The sequence below is a fragment of the Ambystoma mexicanum genome, chromosome 1p (assembly GCF_040938575.1).
Source record: "Ambystoma mexicanum isolate Mex_15411 chromosome 1p, UKY_AmexF1_1, whole genome shotgun sequence".
In the NCBI taxonomy this organism is placed as follows: domain Eukaryota; kingdom Metazoa; phylum Chordata; class Amphibia; order Caudata; family Ambystomatidae; genus Ambystoma; species Ambystoma mexicanum.
The window spans coordinates 223,387,097-223,412,053 of NC_090921.1; the positions used below are offsets into that span (position 1 = coordinate 223,387,097).

At 52.3% G+C, this 24,957-nt stretch overlaps 1 protein-coding gene across 1 annotated transcript in view; it reads right to left on the reverse strand.

Annotated features, from left to right (window-relative positions):
* STAG3 (STAG3 cohesin complex component) overlaps window positions 1–24,957 on the reverse strand; it is a 2,261,782-nt gene that overhangs the window by 936,141 nt on the left and 1,300,684 nt on the right. The window lies entirely within an intron of this gene.

Below are 24,957 nucleotides of genomic sequence, written 5' to 3' on the forward strand. Positions count from 1 at the left end.
GGACTTGCTCGGGAGAGCTCCCCCTGATCAACCAATCGTCCAGGTTGGGGTAGACGTGAATCCCCCCCTTGCCTGAGATGCGCTGCCACCACCACCATGAGCTTGGTGAAAACCCACGGGGCGGAGGTCAATCCGAACGGCAGGACCGAAACAAAGTGCGAGTCGCCAACCGCGAACCTCAGGTACTTCTTGTGCTTGGGATGGATCGGCACATGGAAGTAAGCATCCTTGAGGTCGAGTGACACCAACCAGTCCTGAAGCTGAAGGGCCTGGAGGACTTGAGAGAGAGTAACCATCTTGAACTTGTCCTTCCTGAGGAGTTTGTTCAAACCGCGCAAGTCCATGATGGGTCTCAATCCCCCAGTCTTTCTTTGAAATAAAAAAATAAGGGGAATACCATGCCTTGTTCCTCTCCGCTACAGGCACCAGTTCTATGGTGCCTTTCCCCAGCAGGGCTTGAATTTCCTGCGCAAGGAGCGGATCCGGACTCTGCAAAGAGGTTGCCTGGTGGATTGTCGCGAGGCCTGTGCCGAAAGGGAAGACAGTAGCCGTGGGTTATGATCTCCAGAACCCACACATCTGAAGTAATAGCTTGACACTCTACAAGATGCTGCGCCAGCCTTCCCCCAACCGGCGAACCATGGGACATGGCCTCATGACTGAGTGGGAGCGGCTGCGGCGTTACCTGAGGGCAAAGAGGCAACTGCCCGAGCGGCCTTGGCACCACGGGTACCCTGTCGTCCACCTCTGGTACCCCTGCGCTGGCCTCTTTGACTGCCAGCTCCTCTCGCTTTACTGAAGGACGAGTAATAGCGAAAGGAACCACCCCTCCACTGCTGTCCCCTAGGACGAAAAGGCAGAGGTTGGCGAACTGCAGCGCCCAACGACTTCGCTGCAGCTTTTGAGGTCTGCAACCTCTCAAGGCTCTCGTCAGCCTTGCTGCCAAAAAGGTGTTCACCGTCAAAGGGCATGTTGAGGAGCCGGGACTGCACATCAGGAGCAAACCCCGACTTCCGCAACCACGCAAACCTGCGTATCACGGTGCTCGCCGCCATGGACCTACTGACGCGTCCAAACCCGACTGAACGGACTCACACATGGCATCGTTACCATCCTGGACCATAGCAAGGAAACCATCCCGTTCGTCCCCTTCGGGAATATGTTCAGCCGCTAACGCAACACAGTTCCACAGAGTGTGCGTGAAACGAGACAAGGCACAAATGGAGTTGGCCGCCTGAAGCGCCATACCACCAGAAGAAAACATTTTCTTCGCCCAGCCATCAAAACGTTTGTCGTCCCTATCAGGAGGGATGGTAGGGTACGACGCCTGCTTTGCCGGGGCCGTGGCCGCCTGCACCACCAAACTCTCCGGAGTGGGGTGCCTGGTCAAGTAGCAGGGGTCGCTACTGGCTGGACGGTATTTTTGCGACAAGGATCTGCCCACCGCCGGGAGACTCTCCGGAGCAGTCCAAGCCGCCGCCACCCTTCTCTGTAAAGCCATATGGAACGGCAGTACCGGGTCAGTTGGGGGACCAACATCAAGGATGTCCTTAGGATCATACTGCACAAACTCCCCTGGGGGAGCAGACCATCCCAAGTACTCAGAAACCCTAGCCATAAGGCGCCGGTACGAGGAATCGGCATGAGAGCCAGGCTCAGGCCTACAAAACTCCACCTCCGGAGAGGTGTCCAGTCCACTGGCATCATGCAGTGACTGCCTCAAATCGTCAAACTGACTATGGCCCGAGACAATTTCATCTGGAACCCGACTAGGAACCAGGCCATCAGAATCCTCATCTGCCTCTGAAATATATTCCAGGTGGCGAAAAGAAGGCACCCGAGAGTGCTTGCTCTTAACCAGAGCCTTCCTAGGGGGTTCACCCGTGCCACGGGGTACCTCCGACAGGAAAGGCGTCGATGGCGTCGAGCGAATCTGCGCCGGCGTCGAGAGAACAGGCATCAGCGCCGAGAGGATCGGCGGCGTCGACACAGCCCTCGAAGCCAGAGCCCAGAGCGTGTCCCTCGACGACCTGAGCGTCGACGGCTTCGACGACTTCCTCTGAGCCGGAGCCTCGAGAAAGCCTGTCGACGCCCTCGACGCCTCAGATGTCGATGTCTTCCTCGAAGACCTCACAGCTGCACACGGTCTCGAACGCGTGGAGGACCGGGACCTGGAACGGGTACGTCGAGAACGAGTCTCCTTGTCCGAACGGGACCTCTCCTGTGACTCGTGCCGACCACTCTTGCGAGCGGTGTCTCTCGACCTCTCACGACCGACCCCACTCGGGGGCGCGGACGGCTTAGTACCCTGCGACTCAAGAATCGCCAGCATTTTCTTCTCGAAGGAAGCCCATTCCTCCGGCGTCGCACGGCTGGAGGGGTAAGCGACGTGCCGGGCAGAGTCCTCCGAAGAGGACCTGGAAGACGACCGGTGTCGGCGCTTCCGAGAATGCCTCGAAGAGGCTGAGGAGTGGCGAGACCGACTCCTAGAAGGAGACCCACGAGACTTCCGACGATGACGCGGAGAGTCACCCCTCGAATCATCCGTCGAAAGCCCTGCAGACTTCGACTTCCGGGGCATGGACACCCGACCTACCGACAACTTCTTCTTACGTTCGCGTAAGGCTTTGGACGTGAGCGACTGGCAGTCGATACAGTAATCCGTGTCGTGGCCCTCCCCGAGGCACCAGAGGCAGGCGTCGTGCGAGTCCGTCACCGACATCTTGGACCCACACTCCCCACACTTCTTGAAACCCGGACGCGGGGTCGAAGACGAAGTAGAAGACATCTTCACACGAAGGATTTTCACAAAACGAACAGGTTCGAAGAACCGAGAAGAACAGAACTCCAAAGAGTCGAGGCGTTAACCGAGATTCACGAAGCAACACGTTCGCGGAAAAAACGGAACTGAGGCTACGGGCGTCGTGCGTCCTACTTATCACATCGGATGACGTCGGAGGAGGTCCTCGAGGACGGCGCATCGACGTCATCGACGCAGGACGCAGACGCCGAAAAAAGTTTCCGAAGCAGCACAGCTGTGGTGATTACACGTCATAGATATGGAATACGTCGGAGGACCCAATCCCCTCGAAATACGATTACAGTGAGTAATGTATCCCTTCTGAGGCTTGTGGAATCTGCTTAGATCACATTCTGTGCATAGATTAGCGAGCAGTGTTAGAAGGAGGTGGGATGCGAAAACGTTCTCTGCCTGGCGCTATGGAGACAAACAGTTGATCTGTCTTTCTAAGTGGTCTGGTCTTGTCTACATAGTAGAGAACCGCCCTCCTCATATCCAGTGTGTGGAGTTTTACCTCAGCTGAGCTATTGGGTACCTGGAAGAAAGCCGGTAGCTTAATTCACTGGTTTACATGAAATTTGGAGATGAATTTATGGAAGAGCCTAGGGTGAGTGTGTAAAACCAGATTGTCTTTGTGTACAACAAGGAAAGGATCCTGCACTGACAATGCTTGTATTTCACCAACTCTTCTTATGGAAGTGATGGCTACTAAGAAGGAAGTCTTGTAAGTCAGGTGTTTGTGACTAGACGTGTGCATTGGTTCGAAAGGTGGGCCCATGAGCTTAGTGAGTACAACATTAAGATCCCATCCTGGCGGCGGGTTAGAGATTGGAGGGTGGAGTCTTTTTACTCCCTCCATGAATGCTTTGATAACCTGTAACTTCCACCATGAGATCTTCTTGTGGGAAGTGGTGTAAGCTGAAAAAGCCGCGAGGTGGACCTTTAGGGAGTTGAATACTAACCCTGCATCCAGTAATTGCAGCATTTATGTAAGAATGTGGGAAGGAGTACATTAGACTGGACCAAATTTCGAATCTTTTCCACTTGTCAAAATAACAGTGTCTAGTGTTAGGTTTTCTTGATTCCTTTAAGATGTCCAAACTAACTTCATGAGCCATGGAGTGAGGGAGAGGGTGCACTGTTAGGCCCCCGTGCTGGGAGAGCAGATTGCACATCGCCAGTTTGTGCAAATGTGGATACCAGGGTTGTCTTGCCCATGTAGCAGCAACTAGGATGAGCGTCATCTGTTCCTTGTGGATTTTGTTCACCACCTTCCTCATGAGAGGTGTTGGGTGGGGAAAAGCGTAAGCAAATTTCCCAGACCAGTTCACCCATAGGCCATTCCCCTTGGAGCCTGGCGGGGGAACCTGGACGCGAAGTCTGGCTTGTAGCGAATAAGTCTATTGTGGGGAAAACCCATAGAGAGGTGTTCTACGACCTCTGCGTGAAGTTGACTCGTGTACTTCTGGTAGGGGATCTCTGCTCAATGAGGCTGCAAGAGAGTCTAGTTACATGCTGGTACATGCTGTGACGATAGGAATATCTTCCGTTTGAGTGCCCATTTCCAGATTTGCTGTGCAAGTTTGGACAGATTTGGAGAACATGTGCCCCCTTGTTTGTTTATGTAAAACATTGCTGTGGTGCTGTTTGTCAGGACCTGCACAGATTGGTTCATTAAGTGGGATTCGAACGCCTGAAGGGCCTTGAATACTGCCACAAGTTCTAGAAGATTGATGTGGTCCTGAGCTGTCGCGCGAGACCACAGACGCCGAGTTGTGTGATGTAGGTAGTGGGACCTCCTACCCAGCAAGAGAGGCTTCCGTTGTGATAATCGCCTGTAAATCTGGATCGTAGGAGGGTTTCCCCTTCAGTAGATTTTCTCTCGTCCACCAGCGAAGATTTTGTACCAGTGTTGGCGAAACGACCACTAGATCGTCCCACTGACCGCTTGCCTGAGACCATCGTTTCGCCAACCAATCCTGCATGGGTCGCAAGTTCAGGCGCTTGTGTGGAACCAGGTAAATGCAAGATGCCATCATGCCATTTAGGCAGAATCCTCTGCAGTACTGTTAGGGGACACTGATTAAGTCTACAAGTGGGAGTGCAATTTCCCCTTTCGTACAAGCCTCTACTACAGTTATAGTGGTAGCAGTAGCGGAGCAGCCATACTTCTCTCAAGAGCAAATGATCAGTAATAGGAATTACACAAAGGACTACAATTACTGTGACTCAAGTAAACACTGACTCAAGGTTTCTGGTTAAAAAAATATAAGTACATTTATTTTTAAACCATCTGTTCATAAAACACTTCACTTCTATTAAATAAAACCACACTCTAAATATACAACACAACCAATTCCTTTGGTTTAGGACAATTCAAGGAAAGAACATTAGGATTTGACAGACCGGTGTTGTGAAACAAAAGACAATACCGGGGGTTAATAAGCGCTCACTTTTTGACAGTAATAACAGTTCGGTCTTACGAAAGAAAAGCAAACCCGCGGGAAGAAATGCAACTGTAGTCAAACACACTTAGCACATTGAATAGAAACCAAGGCAAAGGGGATAAAAAAATCATAGGCACTACTTTTGTCAAGGCACTAGAATCAGAGGACGTGTTCAAAAATACAGATAAAGTCAATAGGCCTGCACCAGTGTTAAATGGAGCAGGGCTCTGTTGTCGAGGATCACACGATTAGAACAGTTCGAGATTAACGTTGCCAGGAGTACTTGGATATTGTCAAAGGGAGGCAAAAGTTATAAGAGGTAAGGAAGAAAGAACAAGCCTTTGGTAAGAAAAAGGGTTCACCCGGATTCCTCAAGGTTGGATGTAGAGAACGACCAAATGTGCACAGTAACTTATTCGAATGAAGAAAGCTGGTGCCACGGCAGTTGTTCCTGGTAGTTCCTGCAGACTCACGGTTTCTGAAGCTTCAGTCGTGGGGACAAGAAGGTTGACGTCTGGAGTGATCTACACTACCCAGAGATGAGGCCAGCAGCAGCAAAAGCAACAGTGAATAAAAGGTGCGCTCCTTTAAAACAGGAGAGGGCTCTTTTGGCTATCCGGAGCACTACAGCTTCGGGCAGGGATTTCGACCCAAAAGAGGATTCTCTGGCTGTAGAAAGGTGAGCTGGTTGATCCCACCAGGCTCAAGGGAAGACGACTCTGGACTGAATCTTCTCGGTCGTTGAAGGGTAGATAGCTCAGGACTGCAGCAGGGCTTCACCAGGACTCAGGGGTTGCAGCAGCCGTCTTCTTCTCCACTTCTCTTCGGTTCTTGTAGTTCCAGTGGAGACTCTGACTTTCAGCCCAAGAGTCCTGCCTTTTATGCGAAAATCCCCCATTCACACAGCCTGGCTGTCAATCACACAGCAGGGGGGTTGTCCAGCCCCGACAACCACTCCAAACAATGGACAAAGTGCGACTTGGGTCTCCAAGGAGACCCTGTGCAGGGGGTTACTAAACCCCTCCCTCACATTCAGCCCACAGTGACACCCAGACGCCAAAGAGGGCTTCTACGTAGAAGCCCGCCAAAGGTTGGCGAACAAAGGAGGCAAACCTGGTTTGCCATGGAAAGTAAAACACAAGAAGGATATTAACACAAAGAAATGGCGACTAAAACCAACCGGAGCCAAAAGAAAAAAGTATTTGGTCAAGCAGGTTTATGTTTGAGGCTAATGCAATAGCCTAAAACAGTACCACGTTTATATAGTATAATCCCGGTAGAAAAGATAGGGTGTACCACTGCCACCAGCCAAGTCTTAGTGTTAAGGGAGCAAAACAAGGCTCCAAGAGGTACAGATAAAAAGGGATCAGAGTTATCCTTTTCCAATACTCCATGTTCGATGGGGGTACTGGGTCTGTAGGTTTAAATGACTACATAAAGTAAATGGCAACTTTACCTGTTTCTGGGAGACATTAGTCAGCCCCAGAAAAATGGAGTCAGTGGGAAGTCTTAGAGACAACCCTGTGTTACTGCACTGAAGGTGCTGTGTAACACACACAAGACGTTGGGCTCATGGAGTGGTGTGGCTTCAGAGCCCAAGATCACACAAAAAGTAGAAACACATAGCAAAACACATGTAAGAGGGGGAAAAAGGTTCACTCTCTTACCAGGTGGAAAAAATAAACCCCAGAAATCAGCAAAGCTGCAGAGGGACTCACTAGGTAAGGGAAATTAGCGATAAATGAGAATTCTCCCTAACAATGCCTAGCAATCGCATCGCTTTGTGCACCCTTCTCTGGCGGCCGGCCTGATAATGTATGTGCAACAACATATTTTGGACTCTTTCCTCTGACGGAAAGACTAACCCCTCTTGTGTGTTTATGACAGTTCCTGGGAACTGTTTGGTTGTGCTTGGCACTAGGCTGGATTTTTTCTAGTTTATTGAGAAGCACAATTGAAAGAGAAGGTGGATATTCTTTTGAATGTTCTGTTTGCAAATTAGGGAGGACTCCCTTATAATGAGCCAGTCGTCCAGGTAAGAGTACACCGGGATTGCCTCCCTGCGCAGGTGTGCTGCCACCACCACCACCACCACCAGTACATTTGTGAATAATCTGGGAGCAGATGCTATTCCAAGGGGTAGCCCTTTAATTGGTAGTGCTGGTTCGCTATCTTGAAACGTAAGAATCTTCTGTCCGCTGGGAACATTGAAATATGAGAAAAGGCATCTTTCATATCCAGTGTTGCCATGTTATCCCCCTTTTTTAGTAGAGGGATTACCTCTTGTAAATAGTCATGTAGATCTTTCGTGGCTTTGCATATTTGTTTGCAGGACGCAAATCTAACACTGGGCGCATGGTCCCATCTTTCTTTGGCACAAGGAAGTAAGTTGAATAAATACCCTTGTTTACCTGGTTGGCCAGGACGATTTCGATTGCGTCCTTCAGCAGAAGTGTGGCGACATCCTCGAGGAGGATACATTGGTGTTCCTTTGAATGGATTTTCTGTCGCGGGGGTGGTTTTGGGGCAGTTCGAGGAGCTCTATACAGTATCCGCCTGCTACTGGGGACAGCACCCATCTGTATGACGTGATTCCCTCCCATGCGTGGGTGAAGCTGGAAATGCGCCCTCCTACTGGGGAGGCATGGGAGGGCACCTGAATCAGATAGTCACTGTTTTTGTGGAGAGGTACCCCCTCGAGAGCAGTTGCCCTTGCCATGACCTCTGGCCCTACACGGTCCTCTAGGAAATTTCTGGGAGGACTGACCTTGATTATTCCCCCCCCAGGGAGACCCTTGGATCTGATTGTAATTGGACCCCCGTTGTGAACATGGGCCGTGAAAACAGCAAAAATTGCCATTACCCCTCTAGTCGCGTGACTTGCTGGTGAGTTGACCTAAAGATGTAAGTGTGTCATACTCCTCTTTAGCTGTCTTAAGGGCGTCCTCGACGGCCTTGCCAAAGAGCACATTTGGTACAATTGGCATGTTAATTAAGGTGGCCTGCGTTTCTGGTCTAAAACCTGATTACTGCAGCCAGGCGTGATGTTTGATAACAGTCCCCTGTGCAATAATACGTCTGGCATTGTCTGCAGCGTCAAGGTTGGTCTTAAGTATGCAGCTTGACACTGCTCTCACTTCTGCGGCCAACTGTGCTAGTTGTGATTTTAGTGGTTCCGGGGATGACGACAGTAAGTCCAAAACTTCCTCCCATTTATGGCAGTTGTAGCTGGCCAAAAGGTTTGCAGAGGAAGCAAGGGGGGTGCCTGCTCTTTTCCTAGTTGTAGTTACGACTAACGAGTCAGGCTTCAGTTGCCCTCTAATATACAGTGGGTCTGAAGGTGCAGGTTTTAATAGCTTCTCTATACAGGGGTTTACAGCCTGTGTAAGGTTAGGGGTCTCTAATGAAGGTTGTATCTTGTGCTGTACCGACTTGAGTAAAGGAATAAAATGCGCCACCATCTTCTTGTCCCCAAGGATCTGTTCTACAAAATCCTTATCCTCTTGTACCACCTGGGTCTCTATTTGAAAGTGCTCTGCCGCCCTGGCTAGCACCTCATTAAGAAGGGGCTGATTGTCAACAGGAGAATCAGTGATAGGAGGTTTCTGATCAATAGGTGAGTCTATAGGATACATAATGGCTTCTAGGTCAGCCTCTTGGTCTTCATCTACCCCATAATAAGGGTCTGCTCAATCATCCTCGTACTGAGAGTCAGCTGCCTCTACAATTGAGAGGTCCTCGTGTTCGGAGTACGGGTCATAGAGCTCTGTGACTGTGCTATGCACTAGAATTTCGGGACGAGACCTTTTAGTAGGGGTTTGAGAAGGTTGAGCAGAGACTTGTTACCCAGAGGGAGCTCTAGTGGGGGGAGTGGAGTGGAAACTTTCAAAGTAGGCAGGGTCCTTTTCGTAGAAATTGGCCATAAAGGACATTCTCCTCATGACCCCGTCTATGTCTTATGATGACCATTCTGCTGAAATTGGGATGACCAAAGGTTGGAAATGAAGTCCTAAGTCTTCATCTGTGGGAGGAATTACCCTCAGATTTTTTAGGCCTAGCCTCTAGAGGTTTATCCTTATGAGAGATGCGCCCTTTTCCTTATGAGGGGTTTTATCCTAATGAGGCTTTCATCCCAATGAGGGGTCTTTGAGGACTTCTTTTTGTGTTCTCCCCCCCTCCTTGCACCAAGAGGCGTGTTTATCTGACTGTTTGGGGCCTACTACCTGACCTGACGCAGAGATTCGACTTTTGGGTGTGGGTAGAGCATAGGCCTAGTCTGCGGACAATCGGCCCTGGGAAGAAGTTTTACCCGTGCCATCTTTCAAAGGCCGGCCGTGTCATGCAGCAATCTCGAGGGAGAGTGACCAGAGGACTTCCGCCGCCGGGTGTAGTCCCCCACAACAGGGTCACTGGCCTGTCCTCCAGGTTCGGGGGCCTGCGCTTGGGCCATCACTGATTGCACCTTCTACCTCAACGGCCTCGAGTTGCCTGGCGTAGTTGGCCCAGCGTTTTGTCGATCGGTCCTTAAAAGGCTTGGGCTTGAAGAGCCTACACGCTCGACAAGAACCCTCGACGTGGTCATTTGGGAGACACAAGTTACAGCCTAAATGCTTATCGACCCACGTGGATTTTCTCTTGCACTTGGGGCAAAATTTAAAGGGGGTCTTGTCCATAACTACAAACTATGGCAGCTGGGCGAAAGTAGTGTAAGAAAAGGGGCATATACATCCTAAAATGACCTCCCCCCTCTATCTCTGCTGTCTGGGCCGAGGCCTGGGGCGTCCTTCCAAGGCCGAACTGTCCGTCGCGGTAGTCTTTTAAGGGGCAGTGTCTTTGTCTTCACCGGTATGATGTTTCGATGGTCGGTGAAGTAAAGGATAGAAAGAATTAACTATCGGTAATTGATAAGTAAATGGCTTCACGCCGAAAGAGAAACTCTGCTACACGCTGTTCCGCTAGAATGGCGGAAAAAAACAATCTGAGTGACCTCGACGCGTGATCATGGGTACAGTGGACGTCACGAAAACAGTTTCGAAAACAAAAACTGTAATACTCTGCAGCTTCCAATAGATGTCGGCCTATGCACAGAATGCGATCTAAGAAGATTCCACAAGCTTCAGATGAACAAGTTACTTTCTTACCTGGCAACTTTCTTTCGATGGGATGTTCCAACAACGTATTCCACATCTATGACAGGCAATCACCACAGCTGTGCTGCTTCGGAAAATGTTCTGCGTCCTGCGTCGATGACATCGATACGCTGTCCTCGAGGGCCTCCGTAGAGCCAACGTCACCGGATGTTATAAGTAGGACACACGACACCCATAGCCTCAGTTGTATTTTTTTCCCCAGAGCGTATGGCACCAATCTTCTGCCAGAATGACTACAGAAAGCCTTGCAAACAAAAGCTGCAATCGCATAAGAAATTCTGTAGAGGGGCAGGTAGAGAGGGAGCGATGTGGAATACGTTGTCGGAACATCTCATCGAAAGAACGTTACCAGTTAAGAAAGTAACTTGTTCTTCAAAAGGGATTGGTTCCTCCGACGTATTCCACCTCTATGACAGACTCCCAAAGCAGTACCAACTTAAGGAGGTGGGAAAGAATTTAGAATGCCCAATTAAGTTACAGAATAGAGGACCGCCTTGCTAAAGGCAAATCTTGCCCATGGATAGAATCCAAGGAGTAGTGTTTGACAAAAGTATGGACATAGGCCCATGTGGCTGCTTCACAAATGTTACAAATGGGAATACCCCTCTGCAAAGCAGTAGAGGCAGCCACACCTCTAGTAGAATGGGCCCGTAACATTCAGAAATTGTCAAGATAATCCATCTAGACAAAGTCCGTTTAGTAACAGCTTGTCCCAAACGCCTTCCAGCGTAACCTATAAAGAGTTGATCGCCCACTCTGACCCGGGACATGCTTGAGATGTAGAAACTTAAAGCTTTCCTAGGATCCAACCTATGGAGCCTCTCCTCTTCCTTACCAGGATGTGGAGGAGAATAGAACGCCGGAAGAACAACCTTCTGGCTTAAATGAAATTCCAACACAACTTTCGGAAGAAAAGAGGGACAAACCCAAAGGACAACCCTGTCCTTATGGAACACCGTGAAGGGTGGCTTAACGGAAAGTGCCTGCAACTCACTCTGCAAGCGGAAGGGACCGCAACTAAAAGTAAAGTTTTCAAGGTCAGCAGTCTCAAAGGACAAGAATGTAAAGGTTCAAAAGGAGCACCCATTAGGAATTTTAGAACCAGATTCAAATCCCAACCGGGCACCTGGAAAGTTGACGGTGGGAACACATTAGTGAGCCCTTTGAGAAACTGAGAAATCAAAGGAATCTTAAAATAAGAACACTCAGACAAGCACTTAAATATGGACAGCGCCGCCAGGTAACCTTTAATGGTTTCCACTTGCAGGCCCTTGTGGGCTAACGAGAGCAAAAAAGACAGAACCACAGGAATGGCACATGAAAAAGGATCCACATTCTTAACCCTGCACCAGTCGCAGAACTTTCTACAACGGCAACGGTACAGGGACTTTGTTGCGGGCCTTCTGGCCGAAAGCAACACCTCCATCACGTCGTCAGGGAGGTCCAACCTTTCAGAAGCCCAGCATGAAGGTTGAGGGACTTGACCTCTAGATGGAGAACCTGACCCCCCTCCTGTGAGAGCAGATTGTCTCGGTAGGGAAGACGGCGTGGAGGGCAGATGGACATGTCTAGAAGGTCCGGGTACCACGTTCTCCTGGCCCATGCCGGAGTAAAGAGGATCATCCGGAAACCGAACCTTCGTAACCTCTGTAGCACTTGCGGAATATCAGGGACCGGAGGAAACGCGTACAGCAGTGGGAAGGACCACTCCACTACGAACGCGTCCCCTTTGGCTCCTCTTGGAGGAAATTCCTGCGAGCAGAATCTTTCGCACTTCCGGTTGACACTGGTGGTGAAGAGATACACTTGTGGGAGAAGCCCAGCTTGTGAAGGGAGAGACACAGGTGACTGACAGATGATCCAGGACTTGCTCGGGAGAGCGCGCCCTGATCAACCAATCGTCCAAGTAGGGGTAGACTTGAATCCCCCCTTTCCTGAGATACGCTGCCACCACCACCATGAGCTTGGTGAAGGCCCTCGGGCGGAGGTCAATCCGAACGGCAGGACCCGAAACTGAAAATGCGAGTCGCGACCTCAGGTACTTCTTGTGCTTTGGATGAATCGGCACAAATGAAATAAGCGTCCTTGAGGTCGAGAGACACCAACCAGTCCAGAAGTTAAAGGGCCTGGAGGACTTGAGAGAGAGAGTAACCATCTTGAATTTGTCCTTCCTGAGGAGCTTGTTCAAACCGCGCAAATCCATGATGGGTCTCAATCCCCAGTCTTTCTTCAGGGTCAAAAAATAAGGGGAATGCCATCCTTGTTCCTCTCCGCTACAGGCACCAGTTCTATGGCGCCTTTCTCCAGCAGGGATTTGATTTCCTGCACAAGGAGCGGATCCGGACTCTTCAAAGACATTCCTTGGTGGATTGTCGTGAGGCCTCTGCCGGAAAAGAAGACAGTAGCCATGGGCTATGATCTCCAGAACCCACACATCTGAAGTAATGGTACGCCATTCTACAAGATGCTGTGCTAGCCATCCCCCAACCGGCGTACCATGGGAAATGGCCTCTTGACTGAGCCGAAGCGGTTGCGGCATTGCCCGAGGGTAAAGAGGCAACTGCCTCAAGTACCTTGTTTTCCACCTCTGGTACCCCTACGGTGGCCCCTTTGACTTGCAGCCCCTCCCGACCTACCAAAGGAAGAGTAGTATCGAAAGGAACCTCCCCTCCATCGCTGCCGCCTAGGACGAAAAGGCAGAGGTTGGCGAACTGCAGCGCTCAACGACTTTGTTGCAGCTTTGGAGGTCGGCAACCTCTCAAGGCTCTCGTCAGCCTTGCTGCCAAAAAGATGTTCACCATCAAAGGGCATGTTGAGAAGCCGGGCTTGTACATCAGGAGCAAATCTGACTTCCGCAACCACGCAAATCTGCGCATTACGGTGCTCGCCGCCATGGAACAGCTGACACAATCTGCCATGTCCAGACCCGACTGAACGGATTCACACATGGCATCCTTGCCATCCTGAACAAGAGCAAGAAAGCCATCCCGTTCCTCCCCTTCAGGAATATGTTCAGCCGCCAAAGAGTCAATTCCACAGAGTTTGAGTGAAACGTGCTAAGGCACACACGGAGTTGGCTGCCTGTAAAGCCATAGCCCCTGAAGAAAACACTTTCTTCGCCCAGCCATCAAAACGCTTGTCATCCCTATCAGGAGGGATCGTAGGGTACGACGCCTGCTTTGCTGGGGCCGTAGCCGCCTGCTCTCCCAAACTCTCCTGAGTGGGGTGCGTGGTCAAGTAGCAGGGGTCGCTACTATCTGGACGGTATTTATTCGGCAAAGACTTGCTCACTGCCGGGAGACTCTCCGGAGCAGTCCAAGCAGCTGCCACCCTTCTTTGCAAGGCCATATGAAATGGCAGAACCGGGTCAGTGGGCAGACCTTGGTCAAGGATATCTGTCAGGGCAGCCTGCAGAAAATCCACTGGTGGCGCAGACCACCCCAAGTACTCGGTCACCCTCGACATGAGCCGCCGGTACGAAGACACGGCGTGCGTGCCAGGCTCAGGCCTACCAAACTCAACCTCTGGAGAGGTGTCCAGACCACTGGCGTCGTGCAAAGACTGACGCAGGTCTTCCAACTGGCTATGACCAGATAAGAGGTCGTCAGGAACCTCATCAGGAACCAAACCTTCCGCAGACCATTCATCCACCTCAGAAATATAATCAAGAGGCTGGAATAAATCCCTGGATGAGGGCACAGAAAAAGGCGCAACCACGTTTTTCGACTTGGCCAGAGCCTTCCCCTGGGTTTCCACTGGTCTCTGGGGCACCTCCGATAAAGCCTCCTCGAAAGCCGTCGACGGAATCATCGTCGAGCGTGGCGACGATGGCTTCGACACAGGCCTCGAGGGTGGTGCCCTGAGCGTGTCCTTCGGTGGCCTTGGTGACAATAGCGTTGATGGCTTCCTTGAAGGCGGAGCCTCGAGAGAGTCCTTCGAGGGCCTCGGTGCCGAAGTCTTCTTCGAAGACCTCACAGGCTCCACCGGTCTCCAGGGCGTCGAGGACCGGGACCTGGAGCGGGCATGGCTAGAGCGATCCACCTTGTCCGACCGGGACCTCGAAGGTTCCCGGTGATCATGCTGACGGCTCAAGCCCGAAGGTGTGCGAATGGTGGCTCTAGCACGTTCCCTGCCGGCGTCTTTCGACGGCACGGATGGAACGTAGCCCTGCGACTGAAAAAATGGCCATCATCTCCTTACGAAATGAATCCCATTCCACAGGAGAGGAATGCTTGTTGGGACAAGCAACCCGCTGATGGGCAGAGTCCTCAGAAGAGGACGGGGAAGGCGACTGGTAACGGCGCTTCCGTGAGTGCCTCGAAGAGGCAGTGGAATGGCGGGACCCACTCTGGGACCAAGACCCCCCTGGATTTACGCCGACGATGCGGAGAGTCGCCCCTCGACTCGTCGGTCGAAAGCTCAGTGGATTTCGACTTTCGGGGTTTGGACACCCTGACAGAAAGCTTCTTCTTACGCTCCCGCAAGACCTTCGATGTCAAGGACTGGCACTTGTCACAATCGTCCGTGGCGTGGTCCTCACTGAGGCACCAGAGGCAGGCGTCGTGCGGGTCTGTCAGCAACATCTTGGAACCGCAGTCCCGACACTTCTTGAAACCTGGCCGCGGGGTAGAAGACAACGAAGACATCAGAAATCTTCACAAACAAATGGGTATGAAGAACCGATGGAACAACACAGAAGACCCGAGGCACGCCGAGATCTCCGAAGCAAACACGTTTGCTGAAAAAAACAGAACTGAGGCTACGGGCATTGTGCGTCCTACTTATAACATCCGGTGACGTCGGCTCGACGGAGGCTCTCGAGGACAGCGTATCGACATCGACGCAGAAAATTTTCCAAAGCAGCACAGCTGTGGTGATTACCTGTCATAGATGTGGAATAAGTCAGAGGAACCAATCCCTTCGAAATATATATATATATATATAGCAACATGTTTCTATTTATCAGTTTAAGCTCAATGCCTGAAGCAGTACAGTTAATGCAACAACAAAAACATGAAATAAAGGAATTTAAAGCAAAACCTAATTTAAACAGTGTTGAACGTTGCATCACTGAAACATAATAGTGCCATTATTTGATTATAAAATGGGTTCTACTTAAAGGGCATAGTGCATGTCATTGATTCTATTGAGATACTATTCTTCCACTAGAAATCTGCTATCCTCTTGGTCAATTATACAATTAGTTAGAAAACATATTTAAGCAATGAGAATTCCGACAAACCGGTTTACTTTTTCTAAAGGTAAATACTCCATCTCTACTTAGTTTTAGTGTCACTGTCAAATTATTCATTATACTAGATGTAAGCAACAGCTTTCATTGAAGAAGACACAGCAACCCAATCCCACAAAACTTTACATTCCACAAACACTTTCACAGCGCTTATTAATTGCGATTCATATAGGAGTCACTTGCAAATACAAGGTGAGTACACAAGGAACACAAGAAAAAGACGGAAAAACAAACTAAAAGGGAGAGAAGGAGCACCAGAATGAAAACAACTTAACACTAAACTGAGCACTGTGAGAAACCTGAGGGTATTCTCCAGAGTAAGACTTGGGAATCCCTTATTCAGGTGGCCTGGGAGGGCTGGCGCTCTCAGATCCCAACCCTGGGGGTGGACGAGTGAGGGAGGATTATCTTGGTAGGGGAACGAGGGGTTATGCTAGGTGTTATGGAGAATTCTCATTCTATGGCTAATTTCCCTTACCTATAGAGTCCCCCAGCAGCTTTGCTGGATTTGAAGGGTTTGTTTCTTTTCTCCTGACTCTTTTTCTCACTCTTAGGCATTTTTGCTATGTGTGTTCTAGGCTATTTTTGTGTTTAATGTCTGTGGGGTTTTTCTCAACTCCATAGGAACCATCTTTATTCACGTGTGTTCCACAGCACCCCCCCGTGAAGTGCCACAGCGGTGTCGTAGCGACCCCCAAACAGACTCCATACCCTGGGACTGACTACTGTCTCCCAGGGCATGTAAAGTCCCAATTGACTATTAGTCAATTTTTATGAACTAAACCAGTACAACCCATCTTACTATGGAGGTACTGGCAAGGGTGAATAGTTTTTCCCTTATGTTCATTTTCGAGAGGATACCGTACCTCTCTCAAAAGTTTCTGGCTGGTGGCAGTGGTTACTACCGTAAATATTCAAACGCAAATATTTCCCTATGGGATTTTCCCATTGTTCGAGGCTACCACATTTTCTGACAGCCTCTAACATACCACCAGTTTATTCTTATATTAACTTTACTCCGGCAGGTTTTATTTGCCAGAAAGTTAATATAAATTCTTTCTCGTCTTTCTCTAAACCCCTAACCCAGGTCGGGGATCCTTTGTTCGTCCTTTTGGCGGGCTTCTGCCAAGAAGCCCTCCTTTCGGCGCCACTAAGTCTGGGGTGGGTCCATTGTGCGGGAGGGGGAGTAGGACCCCTGGAAAGGGTTGCCTCAGCAACCCATGTCGCACTCTATCCTGATATGCTGGAGGGTCTCCCCCCAAGGATGACCACTCCACTGTTACGAGTGACAGCTAGGCTGGATGAATGGGGCTCTTTTTGCATAAAAGCAGGGTCCTGAAGACTGGAAGAGCAAGACGTCGCCACTGGAACTAAGAAGCTGAAGAGGAGAGAAGCCAAAGGCCCCTGCAACGAAGCCCAGATGCGCGTCTCACCACTTTTCTCCACACGACGAGAGAAGATCTTCATCTAAAAGAGCCTTCTTCCCTTGAGCTGGTGGGGCCAACCAGTTTGCCAATCGCCTTCCTGGACCTGCCTTTGTTGAAGGAACAAGTTACTTACCTGTAACTGTTGTTCTCCAGCATGGGTCTGGCATGGATTCACATGCTCATGAATATTCCCTGTCGTCAGGCTGGGAATCCTCGGTAAAGAAAAAATCAGTATCAGTTTCGTTTCTGATCTGTCTTTCGTAGTAGTAACCAATCACTGATCTCTGCGTCATACTGACCACAGCCAATGACTGCCCTCTACCTAAGCCCCGCCTCTGGCAGCCATCTTCAGATTTGGTAGCACGTGAAGTGGCAGTATGACCAAGTGAAGAGCCGCAGAGGGGTAGGCGGGAGGGTTCGCATGTGAATCCATGCCAGACCCATGCTGGAGAACAACAGTTACAGGTAAGTAACGTGTTCCTTCTCCAGCATGGGGTCTGGCATGGATTCACATGCTCATGAATAAAGAATACATAGCAGTACACACATGCACAACTACGGGAGGTGGCAAAGGCTCAACATTAAGCATTACATCAAACTCAACATTAAGCAATTCTTACCTCCTCACCAGGCTCACCTTAGGCGAACAGATTGCGCAGCACTGCTTGGCCGACCCTGGACTCCTCCCTGGAATCCCGATCGACGCAGTAGAATTTCATGAAGGTGTGCGTCGACCTACACGTAGCAGCCCTGCAGATGTCCAGCAAGGGCACACCAGATAGGACCGCCGTGGTAGCTGCGATCGCTCTGGTGGAATGGGCTCTCGGACGGCCAGGCAGCGGTCGGATTGCCAACCGATGACAGTACATGATACAGCCAGAGAGCCATCTGGAAATGGAGGCCTTTGAGAGAGCCTTCCCCTGATTGACAGGTCCAAAGTTCACAAAATGTTGTGACGTCTTCCGAAAACACTTTGTGCGGTCCACGTAAAACTTCAGCGCTCTAGCCACATCCAGCGAGTGCAAAGTCCTTTCGGCCGGCGACGAAGGCGACAGGAAGAAAACAGGCAACACCAAGGGTTCGTTGAGGTGGAAGTCCGACGGCACCTTGGGTATGAAGGAGGGGTGCGTCCTGAGCACTACCCTCGTGTCGTGAAAAGTCAAGTACGGGGGCTTGCAGGAAAGGGCCTGGATCTCTCCCACTCTTCGTGCAGAGGTGATGGCCACAAGAAACACTGTTTTCCACGACAAGAACTTCAACGGAGCCGAGTGAAGAGGCTCGAACGGAGGTCCCATGAGCTTGGTCAGCACCACGTTGAGCTCCCACGCCGGGGCCGGAGCCTTCACCGGCGGGAACGATCTGAACAGTCCCTTCATGAATTCTTTCACCAGACGATGAGACCACAAAGACGTCCGCCCCGTGGTTCTGGTGTATCGGGAGATCGCAGCAAGACGAATCTTGATGGACGCGTGCGCCAGTCCAGCCTTGGCCAGCGTCAGAAGGTACGGCAGTACCTGGGTAGCCGTAATCCGTAGAGGGTTAATCTTCTGTGCGTGGCACCAGACAGAGAACCTCTTCCATTTGTGTCCATAGCATTTAAGAGTTGAGGACGCCCTGGCCTTTGCAAGAACCTCTCTGCAGTCGGCCGGTTTGTCGTATCCTCCAAACTCTAACGCTGCAGGAGCCAGGCCTGCAAGTTCAGCGACTTCGGGTCGTGATGGAGGATGGCGCCTCCTTCCCTGGAGAGAAGATCCGCGTCCACTGGCAGCTTGATTGACGGGGACGCTGACAAGTCCAGAAGGTCCGGGAACCATATCTGCCTCGGCCACGCAGGTGCGACGAGGATCATCCTGCACCGTGACCTCTTGAGCTGGTTGATGAGCCGGATCAGCAATGGCAATGGAGGGAACGCGTGTAGAAACAGGCCCTCCCAGGGGAACGAGAAAGCATCGCCCATGCTCCTCGGCTGGGGAAACCTGCTGGCGAACCTCCGGCACTTGGAGTTTGTCGCCGTCGCAAACAGATCGATCTGGGGTGTGCCCCACCGTCGGAAGAGGCGGTCCACTAGATCCTGTCGTAGTTCCCACTCGTGGCATGAGCGCAGCTCTCTGCTGAGCAAGTCGGCAATGGTGTTTTTTTATCCCTGCCAGATGAAACGGCACCAGAAACATCCCTTGGGCGACGGCCCAATGCCACAGATCCTGCGCCTCCTTGGACAGGTCTGGGGACCTGGTTCCGCCCTGCTTCCTGATGTAGAACATGGTGGTGGTGTTGTCGGTGAAGATCCTCACCACCTTGCCCTTGAGGGACGGAAGAAAGGACCTGAGGGCCCAAAACACTGCACAGAGCTCCAGGACGTTGATATGGCGGGACTTCTCCGCCGGGAGCCAAAGGCCTCTCGCGTGCAGATTTTCGGTGTGCGCTCCCCACCCTTCCAGGGAGGCATCCGTGGTCACGGTCTCCTGGTGGCCCGGGGTCTGGAAGTCCATGCCCGCCACCGGATCGCTCATCGGAAACTCTCGTCGAGTGTGATCCTCTCCTCGAAGCTGCCCGTCGTCTGGATCCAGCGCGCGTCCAGGAACTCCTGCAACAGGCGCATCCGGAGCCTGCACAGGTGGATGAGATAAATGCAAGAAGACATCATTCCGAGGAGGGACTTGATGGACCTCACCCTGGCCGCGTCCGCAACCAGCATCCGCTGCACCTTGCCCAAGATGGCCCTCGTCCTTTCCTCAGGCGGAGAGGCCAGAACCAACACTGTGTCGAGCTTCGCTCCCAGAAACAGTGCGTCTTGCACGGGCATCAGGTGGGACTTGGCGTAATTTATGGAGAATCCCAGGTCTGTGAGTAGTTGGACGGTGTAACGCTCACCTGATTCCCACGGAGGCGCTGATCTTGGCAGGAAGGTGTCTGTGACTCGAAATGTGATGTGCAGAACCCGATGGGCTTCTGGGGTCGAACCTCTTCGCACTGTGTGTCGAACTCGTAGGGTGAGGTTTCTGCAGGTGAAAGAATATAGGGGTTAATGGTCTGGGTTGTTCAATGTCCCTCTTCCTCTCTGTAGAGCCCCCAGGTCAACGTGCTAACCTTAGATAGGTGAATGCTGGGCTCTCCATCTGCGTCTGGTGCAGGGCGCTGTTGCCAGTTCCTTCACTGGTGAAACATAGGCCTCTTGGACTCAGAAGACCGTTACCGTTGTTAACTGCACGAGCGGTGAGTTTCCAGACACCTTCTTAGTCTTTATAGTCTTTAGGTGCAAGGCACGTTAACATTGAACAGGACTTCGTATAATGCTTTTCTCCCTTTTGTCTTGCAGGATTCTTGAGGAAGATGGAGTGAAGCGCCTGGAAATGCGTGAATAAATGCAAGCGCTCTAACTGTCTTTTCCCTTGCAGCGTAGTTCGTGCTGAAGAGACACCAGAGTATTGCAGGCGTTCTATTGCGAAGAGCGCGATGGGCGTAAGTAAATACCTGTCTAATGTCTCTTCTTTTGTCTTTCAGAAGTTGCGTTGCAGCGCCGGAGTCCGCGGAATGTCCGTAAGTAGATACAATGCTTTTATCTCCGCAGGCGGCGATGCAGTGTGAAGAACTCCAGAATTCGTGGAGTGCCGGTAAGTAGTGACAATGCTTTTGTCTTCGCAGGCAGAGGTGCAGCGTGCCGAAAATGACCTCAGCCGATGGATCAGGTGAGTAGCACTGCGAGTTAAGGCTGCCTTGCTAACCTGCTGTTTCTTGTCTCTGCAGGTGCTGCTGTCGACTGGATGCAGGAATGGCGAGTATGCTTCTTGCAGATTCAGGATGCCGGAATGGTGAGTATGATTCTTGCAGATTCAGGATCGTAAGAAGAAAGGCTGGAACAGACTCGGTGAGCGTTCTGCTGCAGATGCAGAATAACGCGAAGCACATTTCGTCTATCGGGTGTGGTTTAAATAGCCTTGGAGTGATGAGGCGTCTTCCTCCACGGCCCCGCCTAGGTAAGAAAAGAGTTCCAGTTCCAGAAGCTTTCCAGTGCTGAATCCAGGGAGTGGAGCTTGCCCCACCCAGGTAAGAAAGTAGTTCCTGTTCACAGAGGACTTCTAAGTGGCTGGTAAGTAAGCAGCATGGTCTGCTGCAGGTAAGTCCACCCAAGCATCTGCACACATATTATGAGCCCGGCGCTTCCAGTGCCGGGACCGATGATTCTGATGAGCCTGGTGCCACCGGCGCCAGGACACGGTCCAAAAGGTCCCAGTGGGGACCGGCTGGTGCCTAGGATTAGGGTTAGGGGCCTGCTTCCAAGGACGTTGGGTTGGTCCTGGCTCCTTGGAAGCAGTGATCATGACAGAAGGTCCTTGCCGTGTGCTCCACGGCGAGCTCCTTTGTCTTTGCTCGGATGAGCCAGTCGTCCAGGTAGGGGTAGACTTGGATCCCCTCTCGGCGCAGCTGCGCTGCCACCGGTGCGAGGCACTTGGTGAACACCCTGGGTGCCGACCTCAATCCGAAGGGAAGGGCTCTGAACTGGTAGTGACGCCCTTGGACCACGAACCTGAGAAACTTTCGGTGCCCCTTTAGGATGGGAATATGGAAGTAGGCATCCTCCAAATCCAACGACGACAGGAAATCGCCCTCCTCCAGTTGACCCAGGACGTGTTAGAGGGTGACCATCCGGAACTTCGGTGCCTTGATGAATTTGTTCAGTCGTCGTAGGTCCAGGATGGGACGCCATCCTCCCGTCTTCTTCTTCACGAGGAAGTATCTTGAGTAAACTCCGGAGCCCCAAAGCCTTTTTGGGACGAGCTCGATGGCGCCCTTCTTGAGCATCGCCTTTACCTCCAAGAGAAGTTGAGGGACGTGATGTTCTTTCCTGGCCACAGGGGGGACGCGCGGGCACCTCTTTAGAAACTCGAGCGCGTGACCCTGAGCTAGGGCGTCCAGCACCCAACGGTCGGTGGAGATGGACTCCCACACGCTGACGAAGCTCGCCAGCCGGCCTCCCACCGGGGTGCTTCGGTGGGGGCCCGACCCCACGGCCGGTTCAGTCCTGCTTCGACGAGGCTTTGCCGCCTTGTCCTCCTTGGAGACGACGGCGGGGTCCGCCTGACTTGTCTCGTCCCCTGTAAGCTTCCTGTGACGACGAACGGGCCGCTTGACGGTAGGTGGAAAATCCGCCGCTGGAACCTTTGGAGGCATCCTGTTTGCCTCCGCCACTCCGAAGGGGCGGCCGCCGTTGCTGGAGAACACCAAGAGCCCGGGCCGTCTCCGTGTCCGCCATGATGTCTTGAAGGGAATCGTCCACCGTTTTCCCAAACAGGTTGTTTCCGTCGAACGGCATGTCCAAGACTCTGGTCTGCACGTCCTGACGGAAGTCAGTAGCCTTGAGCCATCCACGCCGCCTAAGGCACACGCCGTTGCCCAATTGGCGAAATCCAGTGTCAGCGATGTCCGTCACAATCGTAATGGCGTGGTCTGACGCCACCTCTCCTGCAAGATCTCTAGGGCTTCCGCCCTCTTGTCGTCTGGTAGGAAGTCCAGCAAGGGGGCCAGTTTGTACCACAACTCCCTGTCGTAGCGGGCTACGATAGCCAAGGCGTTGGCCGGCTTAATCGTCGCTGCCGACGAGATGACTCTGCGTCCCATCGTGTCTAATTTCTTTCCCTCGCCGTCCGGCAGGGAGGTCGACGTAGAGGCCGTGCCCCCCACCCCGCTTTCTTCCTGGCCGCCGCGGAGACGACCGAGTCCGGGGTCGGCTGTGCCCAAAGGCACAAGGGGGCCACGTCCGGGACCCGGTACTTCTTCTCGTACCGATCCCTTCTAGCCGGCGTCGTGGATGGGTTCTTGAGGAGGGCGAGGCCCTCATCCCAAATATCGTCCAGTAGAGGTACAGCGAGGACCGTCTTCCTCTTGGCCTCGCGCTGTTGATAAAGGAAACCTTCCTTCCTTCTTCTCTTCCGGGCAGAGCTGGGAAAGCTCGGATGTTCTGGCGATCATGGAGTGAATCGATCCAATCTCGTCGGGCGGGGAAGACCGGGTGGGAGGTGACGACGGGAGATCCTCGTCGTAAACCTCGTTGTCTGTACCCGTCGCGGCAGTGTCAGTCCCCGTTTCATCCCCACGTGACGGGGAGGAGGGCTGAACAGGGCACGATGGCTGAAAAGGAGGTGGAGGATGAATCCTTCTTCTCTTAGGGGGAGGGCTCCCAGAAGGGCCTGGCTCCGGGTCCCCCGTCGGGAGCAGTTCCTCCGTTGGTGGTAACGGCAGTCTCGTCCTTATCTCCGAGCATAAGGACTGTATAGCCAACAAAATGGCCGCCGAGTTGTCTTGCGGCACTGGTTGAGGGGAGTCCGACGGGCGGTCAGGAGCCCCGTCGGCACCCTCGACGTTCTCGTCGTCTCCTACGTCGGGGTCCCTCCCGACCGGCTGGTCTTCTTCCACGCCAAAGCCGTGGCTTAAGACTTCGATCAGCTCTTCCTCAGAGGTTGAGGCCGAATCCACGACGACCTCCTGCCCCCCCTTTTTCTTTTCCGTCGGAGGTTTCACGGGGGTCCTGTAGATGGGCATGAAAGAGGACTCCCTCCGCGGTGGCATGGAGACTCTGGGCCCCGAGGTCGCCACCACTGGTGTAGCCTCCACAGGCTGAGCCAGGGCCGCCGCGACTCTCTCGATAGAGGCCTTGGCCGGATGGATTAAGGCTTTCACCACCTTAGGTGCACTCACCGCCTTCTCCTTGGGGGGAGGGTCACCGCCTCGCTCCCCCTCCGATGGGGCCTTCGAGCTCGACCGGGGTCTCTCCAGGAGCTTCGCCGGGTGCTCGGCCTTCCTCTTACCCAAGCCAGAGCGTTGGCTCGTGGTTGATGGCGCCGGGGAGGATGCGCCCTGCCTGGTGCCCGTAGAGCCCGACCGTTCGGCGCTCCCGGTGCCAGCGGACTCGCGGTGCTTGGACTTCTGTTGGACCCCCGTTGCCGGGGCGCCCTCAAAGGTCTTAGAAGACCGCTCGGACTTCTTCTCGCCTGACGGGCTCTTTCCTTCCAGCCAGTTGGCGAGACGTTGATGGCGGTCCTACATGGTCCGCTCCGACATATTGCCGCAAAACGCACAGTCCTTCTCCACGTGAGTCTTGTCCTCATGTAGGCAGTAAAGGCAAAGGGAGTGTTCGTCCTCAAAGACATTCTGAAGCTGGCATCCAGGGCAGACCCTGAACAGCTTTCCGGGCGTCGAGCTTCCCTTCTCCTGGGCCATGTCCGAGATGGGCCTGAGAAACTTCTGGAGTCCTTCAAAAGCGTGGCTCGACGAAATCTTCACCCTTGAGGGGCATAGACGAATCCGACACAGGTCCCCGTTGATCGGATGAAGAAACGGTGGAGCTTGAGGCTCTTTTGACCGAAAAAAAGAGCAATTTTTCTGAGAAAAAACGTGAAAAGTAGCACTAACGCTCGAGAGCAATAGCACGAGGATCCCAACACTTGAACGTGCGGTAAAAATCTGAAGATGGCTGCCAGAGGCGGGGCTTAGGTAGAGGGCAGTCATTGGCTGTGGTCAGTATGACGCAGAGATCAGTGATAGGTTACTACTACGAAAGACAGATCAGAAACAAAACTCATACTGATTTTTTCTTTAGCGAGGATTCCCAGCCTGACGACTGGGAATATTCATGAGCATGTGAATCCATGCCAGACCCCATGCTGGAGAATCACCAGTACCCTGTACTCGGAGGCCAGATAGCCAGGCACCAGTCCACCCGGACCACGATTTAAAGGAGCGTACTTTTTATTCGTCGGGCAGAACCGCGGCTGGTTTCATCCCTGGGTAGTGCAGTAACTCGAACCTTCCTCCATGGTGAGAGCCTTTCTTCCTCTGATGGATCCCCCGAACTGCAGGAACTACCAGGAACAACCGCCACCGCAGG